We start from the raw sequence: 15,308 nt of genomic DNA on the forward strand, positions 1-15,308 counted from the left end.
AAGGTAACAATAGATAGCCCTGTCATACTCTTTTTCCAATCTTAAACCAATCAGTAGTTCTGTTATGCCAAAGTCCCCTTTTAATGAGGTAACCCAGTTCCTCCAATTGTCCCATTTCGTATTCTGCCTTAAGTTATAACAGTCCCCTCTTAATGTTTGAGATAAAGGTTTTATAGACATTCCTTAATGTTTGACAAGATAAAGGTTTATCCATTTCAGATGTCATTAGAATATCAGTAATGTCATTGTTCTTGTTATTCCATAAAAAGCTTGCTGCCCCAATACTCAGGGCTAGACTCTTTGAGATGATAGTCTTGTCTAGCCCTGGGATCAACATGGATCCATTGGTCCCACTATTTCTCTCCATTTAATAAATTATTGAATTGGTCTCTAATCTCTATCTTGCTCAGTTTCTTCGGCATTACAGTTCCACATTCAGTTCTAACTATTGCTTCTTAGCCTATATTTAACTCTAGTTCCTCAGGAGACAAGTAATTTTGTAATGCTCTCTGCTTCAGTTTTCCTGGGGGTATCTGGGGGTCTTTGGGAGCAGTCTTCATTTCAGTTCAGTAATCACCACAAGAGTAGCCAGGAGTTAAAGTCCAAATCCTTTATTATCTCTTTCCTGGGCTGGGCAGTTTTCTGGAGTGCCTTTCAGACCTGCCTTGGTCTCAGTGGAGAAATGTAGGAGGAGAGCCTGCCACCAGGAGCCTGACTGAAGGTGGAAATGAATCTGAGTCGAAGGGTTTGTGCTTCAGCCTCCAGTCTGCTTGTCTTCTCTAGCTCTGAATCTGAATGAACCTAGCTGAGGCTCCCAGTTTATATGCTCTACACTAAGTATAAACCAATCATTATATCACTAGGAAACCATTATTTGTTATAAGATTAAATCAATCATACTGAACTTAGAGAACTATTAAGCACCATGCTAAACTAGATAACCATTGTCTCATCAATTCCACTGAGTTAGCACTTTGTAAGAATCCTTGTTTCAAGTTCAGAGTTCTGGCTCATAACATAATTTCTTTTGTATTTTATTTTGCTGAGGCAATTGGGGTTTAACTGACTTGCCCAGGATCACACAGCTAGGAAGTGTTAAGTAAGTGAGACCAAATTTGAACTCAAGTTCTCCTGACTTCAGGGCTGGTGCTCTATCCATTGTGTCACCTAGCTGCCCCTGACAATTTCTTTGAGGGCTTGGTGCAGTTTTTTATGATATATAAAAGTCAAAGGTTTTAGTGTACTCAATGAAGAAGTAGATGTTTTTCTCTAACTCCAACTCTTTTGTTTTCTTCACAATCGGGCAAATGTTGGCAATTGGTCTCTACCTGCCTGTTTTTGTGGAAATTGTTTCATATATTGCTGAAGCCTAGATTGCAGAATCTTAAGCATAGCCTTGCTGGCATATGCAATGAGCACAACTATTCGGTAATTTAAACATTATTTGGCATTACCCTTCTTTAGGACTGGGACATTTTCCAATCCAATGGCCACTGTTGAGTTTTCTAAATTTCGTGGCATATAGTTTAACATTATAGATCAATTGGAATTTCCTTACTTCTACTAAACTTATTATTACCAAACCTATCTTTACCAAGTTTTTTCCCACCAGAATATGTTTAGTCTAGATTAGTCTAGGGCTAGATTTATTTTATACTGTGTGTATTTTGGGGGATGAGGATAGGGGATGGGAAGGATCTAAATAATACACTTTCAATAAGAATTTCTAGTTTCTTTTGAGCCCCTATTCTGGGAAAACTTGAGTAATTTATAAAAGGGTTTCCCCCTTCCCCCTGCCCATGTTCTAGAATGACTGTAAAGTTTAATTATGTTTAGCTTCCTCTAGGAAACACCAACACAGACATACAGACACACACACGGTAAACAATATCTTGAATTGGTTTTTAAAATGCATATGGGACACAAACTTCAAAAAGGTTTTTGATAAGAAATCTCTAAACCAAAAAACTCAGTAGTACTTTTTGTAGTAGCAAAGAAATGATAACAAAGCAGATGCTCATTAACTGAAGAATGGCTCTGAAAATAACATCCCTCTTCAGGAAAAAGAATGGTTACTGCTGCTAAAGTCAGGAGCAAAGGGGGTGAATTGGGACAGATCCTGGAGAGTCAAGGTGACCAGTGTTTCAATAGTGAGACAAATCAGGATTGCCATGATTCACCAACATTCTGAATGGGACTGATTGGATGAAATTTTCTCAAGTTTTTGGGATTGGGCCGAAGTCACTTGATCCCTATACCCAGTTGAAACCTTGGGTTTTAGGAAGTCACATGATCTCTGGAGGTATGAACCTTGAATCCTGGGATGCAGAAAGTTAGTGAAGTTGCAGGAAGTGACTGTGACCTATGGGAGGCAGACAGCATTGGTGACCATTGGTCAAGGATGGTTATGTTCTTTTACTCTATCCAAAGAGAAGTCTAGGGTCTTTTGCTTTTAAGTCCTGGACAAGCATAAAGCTAACCAGGTTCCAGAAGCACATGGTGGAAGTTGGGATGGCTCCCAGGTGTGTCTGGGCTTCTCCCTGCAAGGATTAAATAAATACTTTCTCTTTGTACCTGAAGATGTCTCTGATTAGTTAATTTGGGAAAGGGGTTTTGTACCCGTCACACACAATTCTAAAAGAAATAGATTAGAAGACGTCATTAAACTTTGGTCATTTAGGGGATCAGTGATGAAGACCTATTCTTTTTCTTTTCTTTTCTTTTCTTTATTATAGCTTTTTATTGACAAAATATATGCATGGGTAGTTTTTCAACACTGACCCTTGCAAACACATCTGTTCCAACTTTTCCCCTTCCCCAGATGGCAGGCAGTCCCATACATGTTAAACATGTTAAAGTATATGTTAAATATAATATGTGTGTACATATTTATACAGTTCTCTTGTTTCACAAGAAAAATCAGATTTAGAAAGAAGATAAAAATAACCTTGGAAGAAAAACAAAATTGCAAGCAAATAACAACAGAAAGAGTGCAAATGCTATGTTGTGGTCCACACTCATTTCCCAGTGTTCTTTCACTGGGTGTAGCTGGTTCTGTTCATCACTGATCAATTGGAACTGAATTGGATCCTCTCATTGCCAAAGATAGCCACTTCCATCAGAATTGATCCTCATATAGTATTGTTGTTGAAGTGTATAATGATCTCCTGGTTCTGGTCATTTCACTTAGCATCAGTTCATGTAAGTCTCTCCAAGACTCTCTGAAATCATCCTGCTGGTCATTTCTTTTCTTTTTTTTTTTTTTAATAGTCTTTTATTTACAAGACATATGCATGGATAACTTTACAGCATTAACAATTGCCAAACCTCTTGTTCCAATTTTTCACCTCTTACCTCCCACCCCCTCCCCCAGATGGCAGGACAACCAGTAGATGTTAAGTACATTAAGATATAAATTAGATACACAATAAGTATACATGACCAAAATGTTATTTTGCTGTACAATAAGAATCAGACTTTGAAATATTGTACAATTAGCTTGTGAAGGAAATCAAAAATGCATGTGGGCATAAATATAGGGATTGGGAATTCAATGTAATGGTTTTTAGTCATCTCCCAGAGTTCTTTCTCTGGGCATAGCTGATTCAGTTCATTACTGCTCCATTGGAAATGATTTGGTTGATCTTGTTGCTGAGGATGGTCAGGTCCATCAGAACTGGTCATCATATAGTATTGTTGTTGAAGTATATAATGATCTCCGGGTCCTGCTCATTTCACTCAGCATCATTTCCTGTAAGTCTCTCCAGGCCTTTCTGAAATCATCCTGTTGGTCATTTCTTACAGAACAATAATATTCCATAATATTCATATACCATAATTTACTCAGCCATTCTCCAATTGATGGGCATCCATTCACTTTCCAGTTTCTTTCCATTATGAAAAGGGCTGCCACCAACATTTTTGCACATGTGGGTCCCTTTCCCTTCTTTAAGATCTCTTTGGGATATAAGCTCAGTAGTAATACTTTTGGATCAAAGGGTATGCATAATTTGATAACTTTTTGAGTATAGTTGCAAATTGTTCTCCAGGATGGTTGGATCCATTCACAACTCCACCAATAACACATCAGTGTCCCAATTTTTCCATCTTCCCTCCAATATTCATCATTATCTTTTCCTGTCATCTTAGCCAATCTAAGAGGTGTATATTGAAATCTCAGAGTTGCCTTAATTTGCATTTCTGTGATCAATAATGATTTGGAGCACCTTTTCATATGGATAGAAATAGTTTAAATTCCATCATCTGAAAACTGTCTGTCCATATCCTTTGACTATTTATCAATTGGAAAATGTCTTGATTTCCTCCAATTGATAAATGGTCAAAGGATATGAACAGACAATTCTCAAATGAAGAAAGTGAAACTATTTCTAGCCATATGAAAAGATGCTCCAAGTCATTATTAATCAGAGAAATGCAAATTAAGACAACTCTGAGATACCACTACATACCTGTCAGATTGGGTAGAATGACAGGGAAAGATAATGATGAATGTTGGAGGGGATGCAGGAAAACTGGGACACTGATACATTGTTGGTGTAACTGTGAACTGATCCAGCTGTGCTGGAGAGTAATTTGGAACTATGCTCAAAAAGTTATCAAACTGTGCATACCCTTTGATCCAGCAGTGTTACTACTGGGTTTATATCCCAAAGAGATTTTAAAGAAGGGAAAGGGGCCTGTTTGTGCAAGAATATTTGTGGCAGCCCTCTTTATAGTGGTCAGAAACTGGAAACTGAGTGGCTGCCCATCAATTGGAGAATGGCTGAATAAGTTGTGGTATATGAATATTATGAAATATTATTATTCTGTAAGAAATGACCAACAGGATGATTTCAGAAAGGCCTGGAGAGACTTACATGAACTGATGCTGAGTGAAATGAGCAGGACCAGGAGATCATTATATACTTCAACAACAATACTTATAGGATCATCAATTCTGATGGACGTGGCCCTCTTCAACAATGAAGATGAACCAAATCAGTTCCAATAGAGCAGTAATGAACTGAACCAGCTATACCCAGGGAAAGAACTCTGGGAGATGACTATGAACCACTACATGGAATTCCCAATCCCTCTATTTTTGTCTACTCGCATTTTTTATTTCCTTCACAGGCTAATTGTACACTATTTCAAAGCCCAACTCTTTTTATACAGCAAATTAACGGTTTGGACTTGTATACATATATTGTATTTAACTTATACTTTAACATATTTAACATGTATTAGTCAACCTGCCTTCTGGGGGAAGGGATGGGGGGAAGGAGAGAAAAATTTGGAACAAAAGGATTTGTAAATGTCAATGCTGAAAAATTACCTATGCATATATCTTGTAAATAAAAAGCTATAATTTAAAAAAGAATGGCTTGATTTCTTATAGAGAAATATGTTCTCTATATATTTTGGAAATGAGGCCTTTATCAGAACCTTTAACTGTAAAAATGTTTTCCCAATTTATTGCTTCCCTTCTAATCTTGTCTGTATTAGTTTTGTTTGTACAAAAGCTTTTTAACTTGATATAATCAAAAATTTCCATTTTGTGATCAATAAAGACCTCTAGTTCTTCTTTGGTCACAAATGATGGAGACCTATTCTAATCTTGGCACTCTTCCCTACTCCCTTTCTTCTGTTTATTTGTATAGCTCATGTATACAACAATGCACAAAGATCCAAACCTTTTTACCTACTGCCTAGGAGTGATGAAGGAGAAGGCATTGGGAAGATTGTCGATAAGGACATTTCCCTATAGTTTTGCTATAAAACAACTATTTTGCTGGGTTTTTTGGCAAATCATATTTATGAGGTTAGTGGCAGTCAGAGTTGTTAAAATCACCTTTTGGTTAGCACTTTTTCATGAAAGAATTCATGAAACCCCAAATTATGAATTGGCAAAAAATGGAAGTTTATTGTTGGACAAGATGCCAGTTTTGCTAAGAGACTTACTTCTATAGTGGCAAAAAACATAATTGTGTTGCTTCTCTCATCCTGGGAGGATGGGCCCTCTCTCTAGACTCTTTAAAGCCTGGGAGATCCTGATCTCTCAGATCAAAAAGGGGACACAATTTAATTTTAAAGGGAACAGTATCCCTCCCCCTTCAATATTGTCACTGAATGGAACAGGTAAAGTGTAAAGGTTTTCTGGAGTCAGCCTTAGTTTCAGTTACAATCAATAATTACTCCAAATGCAGCCAGCTGGTAAAAATGCAAACGTTTATTTCTCCTTCCAAATTAGCCCGGTTAGTTGAGGCCTAACTCTCTGCCTGGCTCCAAGAGATCCTGCAGCTTTGTCCTTGGCTTCTGCCTCTGCTTTCTTCAGCCTCCAGCCAGCACCAAGGTAGAAGATATGATGAATCTCTCTTGCCTCAAAGATAGAGCACTCTGGAAGAAAGCCTACAAGCCCTATCTCCTAAGTCCCACAAGAAAAACTAACTCAAGCTCCAAGAGCTCCCTCTATATATATGTGATCTCCCAAAGGTTAACTCCGCCTTCTGGAGGGAGAGGGATTCTGGGTTATCTCCCAGAGTGCAAAACCCTAACCCTGAACTCTCCCAAACGTGTGAACTCCATTGAGTACTTAGATACTTATGAGCTCTCTAAAGGTGTGAACACAAGCATTGTTTCTATCAGTTCCACCTAGTACCTTGTTTCAAGTTCTGGCCCAAAATATCTCTTTCTAAGATCAAATCAACTCCAATGGCTTAACACTTTGTAAAGATTCCAACAGTAAAGATTCCTTAGAAACTGTAGGTAAAGTAGATCAGATCTTAGGCCTAAATTTCAGGAAGTCACATGATACAAATTTTCAGAGGGCTGAAGGGCAGAAAAGGTCAAACCCTTGGTCTATGCTTCAGGAAGTCACATAACCCATAGGAAGTAGACAGTATTATTGACCATTGGTCAATGATTACTTTCTTTTCAGTCTATCTAATGAATTTAAAAATCAACAGGAAAGAGGGTTGTAGTCCTGTCTTTTCTATTTCTCCCAAACATCATGCTTAACTTTCCAGTTGAGGTGCTTGACCTCTCCTTTCAAAGATTGAATAAATGCTTTCTATTTGTTTCTGGAAATGCCTCTGAGTAGTCAATTTGGGTAAGGGAGAATGGGGGTCTAGCTAAAAAAACACTAAAAAATCAATTATATATATCTGAGAATTAGGTTGTATTCTTAAATGCAAATAGAGACAGCCAGATCCAGATTTTAACAATTCTCATTTTTGAGTGATATTTCATTTCTTTTCCCCACAGTCAAATTTTGAATTGATTAAGTATAAGCAGCCCAAGCTGTGTGAACTTTATCAGTTAGTAGGCTAAGAAACTTTGGTTGAGCAGTGAGGATGGGGACTTTTGAGGAGGTCAGCCTATGTCCATAGAATATCGTCTAATATTTTTTAGAGGCTTGAGAGTGGTGCCATATGTTGGCTGAATTATATGTTACTTTCTACATGGCTGATTAACTAAAAGCCTGTTTTAATGCAGAGTGAAGAAAGCAAAGAAATAAGCCTTGTGTGGACAGCTTTTAACACAGCAACACCCACCAAATATCACTGAATGCGATATAATATAACCAAATATAAATGTAACTCATACCACTTGCAACATATATTTAAATACTTGTTATTATCTGGTTTCATTGGGTTATTTTCAGGGAACTCTTGCTTCCTTCCACAATTTCTTGCTATTTTCCAGGATGATACTGTTCATAATCCAGAGTTGTAACTGAAGCAACTATGTAGCAAATTGGACCCAGTGAAAGGAAGAACTGATTTCCTATCTGTGATAAGCTATGTGATCTAGATTCTAGACAAGGGAGAAGAGAAGGGAATAAGCAATTTATATGGTTACTACTACTATGACCTAATGCAGGGGTCCTCAAAGTATAGCCCGCAACAGATGCGGCAGCTGAGAACGTTTATCCCCCTCACCCAGGGCTATGAAGTTTATTTAAAGGCCCACAAAACAAAGTTTTTGTTTTTACTATAATCCAGCCCTCCAACAGTCTGAGGGACAGTGAACTGGCCCCCTATATAAAAAGTTTGAGGACCCCTGGTAACACCAAGAAAACAGCTACCCCAACAGCTAGCACCACATCATCCATATGTGTAGCCATCAGTTACAAAAAATGGTGAAGTTTTGAATGCTGTGGATAAATTCACTTCACTTGGTAGTATACTCTCCAGGATGTCCACATTGACAATAAGGTTGACACATGCTTTGCCAAAGCTAGCTCTGGGAGCTCCAAAGTAAAGTATGGGAGAGGAGAGACATTAGACTGCCTCTGCAGTCTACAGAACCACTGTGCTGACCTCATTGTTGTATACCAGTGAAACCTGGACAATATACCAGTGCCATGCCAAAAAACTGAATCACTTCTATTTGAATTGTCTTAGGGAAAATTCTCAAGATTATCTGGCAAGATAAGACACCAAACACTGAAGTTCTCTCTAGAACTAAAATTCCAAGCATTCCAATTCTATGGCAGAGAGCATAATTCCACTGGGCTGGAGTCACATTGATAGAAAATCAAATGTACACTTGCCAAAAAGATTATTTTGTGCAGAATTCACCCAAGGCAAGTGCTCCTAACATGATAATAAAAAGTAATACAAGGACACTTTCAAGGTCTTTTTTAAGAACTTTAGAATTCACCGAACACCAACATAAGGTCAAAATGGGTTCATGATCTAGACACAAAGAATGAGATTATAAATAAATTAGAAGAACGTAGGATAGTTTACCTCTCAGACCTATGCAGGAGGAAGGAATTTGTGACCAAAGAAGATCATTATTGATCACAAAATAGAATATTTTGGTTATATCAAGTTTAAAAGTTTTTGTACAAACAAAACTAATGCAGACAAGGGAAGCAATAAACTGGGAAAACATTTTTACAGTCAAAGGTTCTGATAAAGGCCTCATTTCCAAAATAGATAGAGAGCTGACTCAAATTTATAAGAAATCAAGCCATTCTCCAATTGATAAATGGTCAAAGGATTGAACAATTTTCAGATGAAGAAATTGAAACTATTTCTACCCATATGAAAAGGTGCTCCAAATTATTATTGATCACAGAAATGCAAATTAAGACAATTGCACCTCTTAGATTGGCTACACACCTCTTAGATTGGCTAAGATGACAAGAAAAGATAATGACGAAGTTGGAGGGATGTGGGAAAACTGGGACACTGATAAATTGTTGTATTTGTGAACAAATCCAACCATTCTGGAGAGTAATTTGGAACTATGCTCAAAAATTGTGCATACCCTTTGATCTAGCAGTGTTACTGCTGGGCTTATATCCCAAAGAGATCTTAAAGAAGGGAAAGGGAATCACATGTGCCAAAATGTTTGTGGCACCCCTTTTTGTAGTGGCCAGAAGCTGGAAATTGAATGGATGCCCATCAATTGGAGAATGGCTGAATAAACTGTGGCATAAGAATGTTATGGAATATTATTGTTCTGTAAGAAATACCCAGCAAGGGCTTATATCCCAAAGAGATCATAAAGAAGGGAAAGGGACCTGTATGTGCACAAATGTTTGTAGCAGCCCTTTTTATAGTGGCTAGAAACTGGAAACTGAGTGGATGCCCATCAGTTGGAGAATGGCTGAATAAATTGTGGTATATGAATATTATGGAATATTATTGTTCTGTTAGAAATGACCAACAGGATGATTTCAGAAAGGCCTGGAGAGACTTACACGAAATGATGCTGAGTGAAACGAGCAGGGCCAAGAGATCATTATATACTTCAACAACAATACTAGATAATGACCAGTTCTGATGGACCTGGCCACCCTCAGCAACCAAATCATTTCCAATGGAACAGTAATGAACTGAACCAGCTACGCCCAGAGAAAGAACTCTGGGAGATGACTAAAAACCATTACATTGAATTCCCAATCCCTATATTTTTGTCCACCTGCATTTTAGATTTCCTTCACAAGCTAATTGTACAATATTTCAGAGTCTGATTCTATTTGTACAGCAAAATAATGGTTAGGTCATGTATACTTATTGTGTATCTAATTTATATCTTAATGTACTTAACATCTACTGGTCATCCTGCCATCTGGGGGAGGGGGTGGGGGGTAAGAGAGGAAAAATTGGAACAAGAGGTTTGGCAATTGTCAATGCTGTAAAGTTACCCATACATATAACCTGTAAATAAAAGGCTATTAAATTAAAAAAAAGAAAAAAAGAAAAAAAAAAAGAAAAAAGAAATGACCAGCAAGATGATTTCAGAGAGGCCTGGAGAGACTTACATGAACTGATGCTAAGTGAAATGAGCAGAACCAGGAGATCATTATACACTTCAACAATACTATATGATGATCAACTCTGATGGATGTGGCTCTCTTCAACAATGAGATGATTCAAAACAGTTCCAATTGTTCAGTAATGAAGAGAATCAGCTACATTCAGAGAGAGAATTAGGGGAATGAGTGTGGACCACAACATAGCATTTCCACTCTTTCTGTTATTGTTTGCGTGCATTTTTGTTTTCCTTCTCAAGCTTTTTTACTTTCTTTCTAGATCCAATTTTTCTCGTGCACCAAAATAACTGTATAAATATGTTTACATATATTGTATTTAACATATACTTTAACATATTTAACATGTATTGGACTACCTGCCATCTAGGGGAGGGGGTAGGGGGAAGGAAGGGAAAAGTTGGAAGAGACGGTTTTGCAAGGGTCAATGTTGAAAAATTACCCATGCACATGTTATGTAAATAAAAAGCCATAATAATAATAATAAATGAAAATTTAAAAGGAACATAAGCCATAAAAAAAAACTTTAGAATTGATCGTATAACATAAGAGACACTGGCACAAAACCACCCAGCATGGTATGCCCTCATCAGAGAAGGTGCTGTGCTCTATGAGCAAAGAAGAATTGAATTTAGCTCAGAAGAAACACGAAATACACAAAAGTTGGAGCATCCTAGATCCTAAATGTTCAAATGGACTCTTTGTGTCCAATTTGTGGCAGAGCATTCTGAGCTTGTATTGGTCTGATTGGCCAGAGTCAGACACACTGTCGACTCTAACCAATCAACATTTCAGGGCAGCTAAGTGGTTCAGTGGATAGAATGCTGGGCAGACTCATATTCTAGAGTTCAAATTTGACCTCAGATATTTACTAGCTATGTGACTCTAGGAATCACTTTCCTGCCTCAGTTCTGTAAAATCAATAAAATAAGTTGGAGAAGAAAATGGTACATCACTCCAGTATCTTCACCAAGAAAACCCCAAATCAGGTCATGAAGAATGGAACCACTGAACAACAACAATGTACCAGGCACTGGGCTAATCATCACTTTACAAATATCTCATTTTATTCTTACAACCACTCTGAGAAGTAGGCATTATTATTATCCCCATTGTACAGTTGAGGAAATTGAGGCAAACAGTGATTATGTGACTTGCCCAGAGTCACATAGCTAGTGTCTAAAACCAAATAATAAGTCTCATCTTCCTATCTCTAGACCCTGATATACTGTGCCACCAAACTTCCCAAGGACAAGTCTCTTAATCTGTATGTTGTATTCTTTCTGAAGAAAATAATAGCACCAACCTCCCAGGGTTTTGAGGATAAAATAAGATATTTGTAAAGTCCTTAAAGCACTAGTTATTATTACTTTCTATTGACATCCTTTCTAAGGTTTTGCAAATGAATTTATATTTAAAATTAGTGTTTCTTTTGGTTGCCATGTATTTCTACTTGGCAAATGAAATTAAAGTTTCTCACTACACCATGAATTTACTCCCTTCTCACCTCTGCCTCTTAGATTCATTGCTATACAATTCAGCAGTGAAATCTGGAAGACCTGATTTCAGATATCATTTCTAAAACTTACTATTGTTATTGATTGATTTAGAAGGGTAATTCCTATTATTGTTCTGTAAGAAATGACCAGCAGGACGAATACAGAGAGGATTGGCGAGACTTACATGAACTGATGCTGAGCGAAATGAGCAGAACCAGGAAATCATTATATACCTCAACAGCGATACTATATGAGGATGTATTCTGATGGAAGTGGATTTCTTCAAGAAAGACAAGATCTAACTTAATTTCAATTGATCAAGGATGGACAGAAGCAGCTACACCCAAAGAAAGAACATTAGGAAATGAATGTAAACTGCTTGCATTTTTGTTCTTCTTCCCAGGTTATTTATACCTTCTAAATCCAATTCTCCCTGAGCAACAAGAAAACTGTTCGGTTCTGCACACATATATTGTATCCAAGATCTACTGTAATCTATTTAACATGTATAGGACTGCTTGCCATCTTTGGGGAGAGGGCGGAGGGAGGGAGGGGAAAAATCGGAACAGAAGTGAGTGCAAGGGATAATGTTGTAAAAAATTGCCCTGTCATAGGTTCTGTCAATAAAAAGTTATTTAATAAAAAATAAACAAATAAATAAATAGAAGGGTAATTCCTAGTTCTAAATGATGTGTCTGGGGTTTAGCATCAAATGATGACTTTGTAGACTCCAAATGTTGGGGTTCATTTATGTGAAGAATTCACAATGGCCTTTCTCTTTGGCAAAAAGATAGATTTATTTAGAAGATATTACAGAAAAATTAAGAGACAATAGACACCAGGAGTGGTAAATATAAAATAGAGTTGGGAGAGCACATAGTTATCAAGGAAAGGGTTTTAACAATTAATGATGGAAAGGACAAGCTTCCTAATGGAAATAACAATTAACCAGGAAAAAGGGAACACTCCATGAGGTAGGAGTATGTCCTTAACTGGAAGGACAAATCTATAGAGGTCTTCAGCACTCCCCCAAAATTTGTTAGCTAGAAGGAGAAAGAATAAAGTCATGGTAGCAGATGAGAAGAGAGATAAATACCACATAGCATGGGGGAGGGGGGAAAGGGAAGGGAAAGACACTATGAGGCAGTGTACTGGCAAACTGATCCAAAAGGGTTCAGCAAAGATAGTGTGAGCCATAGACAGATTTATAGGGGAAATTTAACCTCAGGAGTTTGATATAACCGATTTCTGATGACCTTCACAGAGGGTGTGATCACAAAGCTAAAACTCATGCCCATCAGTGCTCCACCCTGTCTGCCTCAGGGAGCAATTCCATCAATATTTCCATCTTTTTCTGTCAATCACTCCTAGTTACTCAGGACTTCATCTTTCCACATCTGAAAAAGGAGAATAATTATAGTACTTACCCTATAGATGGGGATATTTTGAAGTTCAGATAAATTATATATGTAAAAATGCTATTTAAGTGTTAAATATTATTATGAGAATCCTTAGTTTCCTTTTATCTATCCATTTTGGACAAACTGCCATATGCTCTGCCTTTTCCCCAACCTTTTCTCACCTGACATTGCTCCCCAACTTCTTCCCCAATTACCAAGCTACCTGTCTTGGGAAAATGGAAAGAAAATACATTCACTGGGGCAAAAAAGGTCTGATTAATGAATTGAAATTCATCTATTATATCCAGCTGTTCCCAAACCATATTTCATATTGACAGTGGCTTTCAAGTTTCCATTTTAAAACACATTACCTGTTATATAGGAGGAAAGGAGGGATACAGGTAATGTAACTATTTAGGTAATGGAAAAACAATAAAATTTATTTTTAAAAAGCAAAGAAACCTAGAAGCCCCCTCATTTTCCAAATTGAGGTTCAGTATACTAAAGTGACTTATCCAAGATTCCACACGAATCAAGAGAACCAAGGTTTAAACTCAGATTCTTTATCAAATTCATGGTTTTTTTATGTGTTGTTTAATTTTACTGAACTATTTTTTTTGTTTAAAAAAAAAGGCTCTCTCTGTCAATAAAAAGTTATAATTAAAAAAATAAAATATCTAAACCCATATTTCTTTTTTTGTACATCATTATTTTTATTATTTTTTCATTTTATTTTATTCTTATTATAATAACTTTTTATTGACAGAACCCATGCCAGGGTAATTTTTTTTACAACATTATCCCTTGCACTCACTTCTGTTCCGATTTTTCCCTCCCACCCTCTACCCCCTCTCCTAGATAGCAAGCAGTCCTATATATGTTGAATATGTCGTAGTATATCCTAGATACAATGTATGTGTGCAGAACCAAACAGTTTTCTTGTTGCACAGGGAGAATTGGATTCAGAAGGTAAAAATAACCTGGGAAGAAAAACAAAAATGCAAACAGTTTACATTCATTTCCCAGTGTTTTTTCTTTGGGTGTAGCTGCTTCGGTCCATCATTGATCAATTGAAACTGAATTAGGTCTCTTTGTCAAAGAAATCCACTTCCATCAGATTACATCTTCATTCAATATCGTTGTTGACGTATGTAATGATCTCTTGGTTCTGCTCATTTCACTCAGCATCAGTTCATGTAAGTCTCTCCAAGCCTCTCTGTATTCATCTTGCTGGTCATTTCTTATAGAACAACAATATTCCATAACATTCATATACCACAATTTACCCAACCATTCTCCAATTGATGGGCATCCATTCATTTTCCAGTTTCTAGTCACTACAAACAGTGCTGCCACAAACATTTTGGCACATACAGGTTCCTTTCCCTTCTTTAGTATCTCCTTGGGGTATAAGCCCAGTAGTAGCACTGCTGGATCAAAGGGTATGCACACTTTGATAACTTTTGGGTCATAATTCCAGATTGCTCTCCAGAATGGTTGGATTCGTTCACAACTCCACCAACAATGTATCGGTGTCCCAGTTTTCCTGCATCCCCTCCAACAATCAGCATTACTTTTTCCTGTCATCTTAGCCAGTCTGACAGGTGTGTAGTGGTATCTCAGAGTTGTCTTAATTTGCATTTCTCTGATTAATAATGATTTGGAACACTCTTTCATATGAGTGGTAATAGTTTCAATTTCATCATCTGAGAATTGTCTGTTCATATCCTTTGACCATTTGTCAATTGGAGAATGGCTTGGTTTCTTATAAATTAGAGTCAGTTCTCTATATATTATGGAAATGAAGCCTTTATCAGAACCTTCGACTGTGAAGGTGTTTTCCCAGTTTGTTGCTTCCCTTCTAATCTTGTTTGCATTAGTTTTGTTTGTACAGAAGCTTTTTAATTTGATGTAATCAAAATTTTCTATTTTGTGATCAATAATGGTCTCTAATTCGTCTTTGGTCACAAATTTCTTCCTCCTCCACAAGTCTGAGATATAAACTATCCTATATTCCTCCAATTTATTTATAATCTCGTTCTTTATGTCTAAATCATGGACCCATTTTGATCTTATCTTGGTATACGGTGTTAAGTGTGGGTCCATGCCTAATTTCTGCCA

This window comes from Sarcophilus harrisii, chromosome 4, assembly GCF_902635505.1.
Source record: "Sarcophilus harrisii chromosome 4, mSarHar1.11, whole genome shotgun sequence".
Taxonomy (NCBI): domain Eukaryota; kingdom Metazoa; phylum Chordata; class Mammalia; order Dasyuromorphia; family Dasyuridae; genus Sarcophilus; species Sarcophilus harrisii.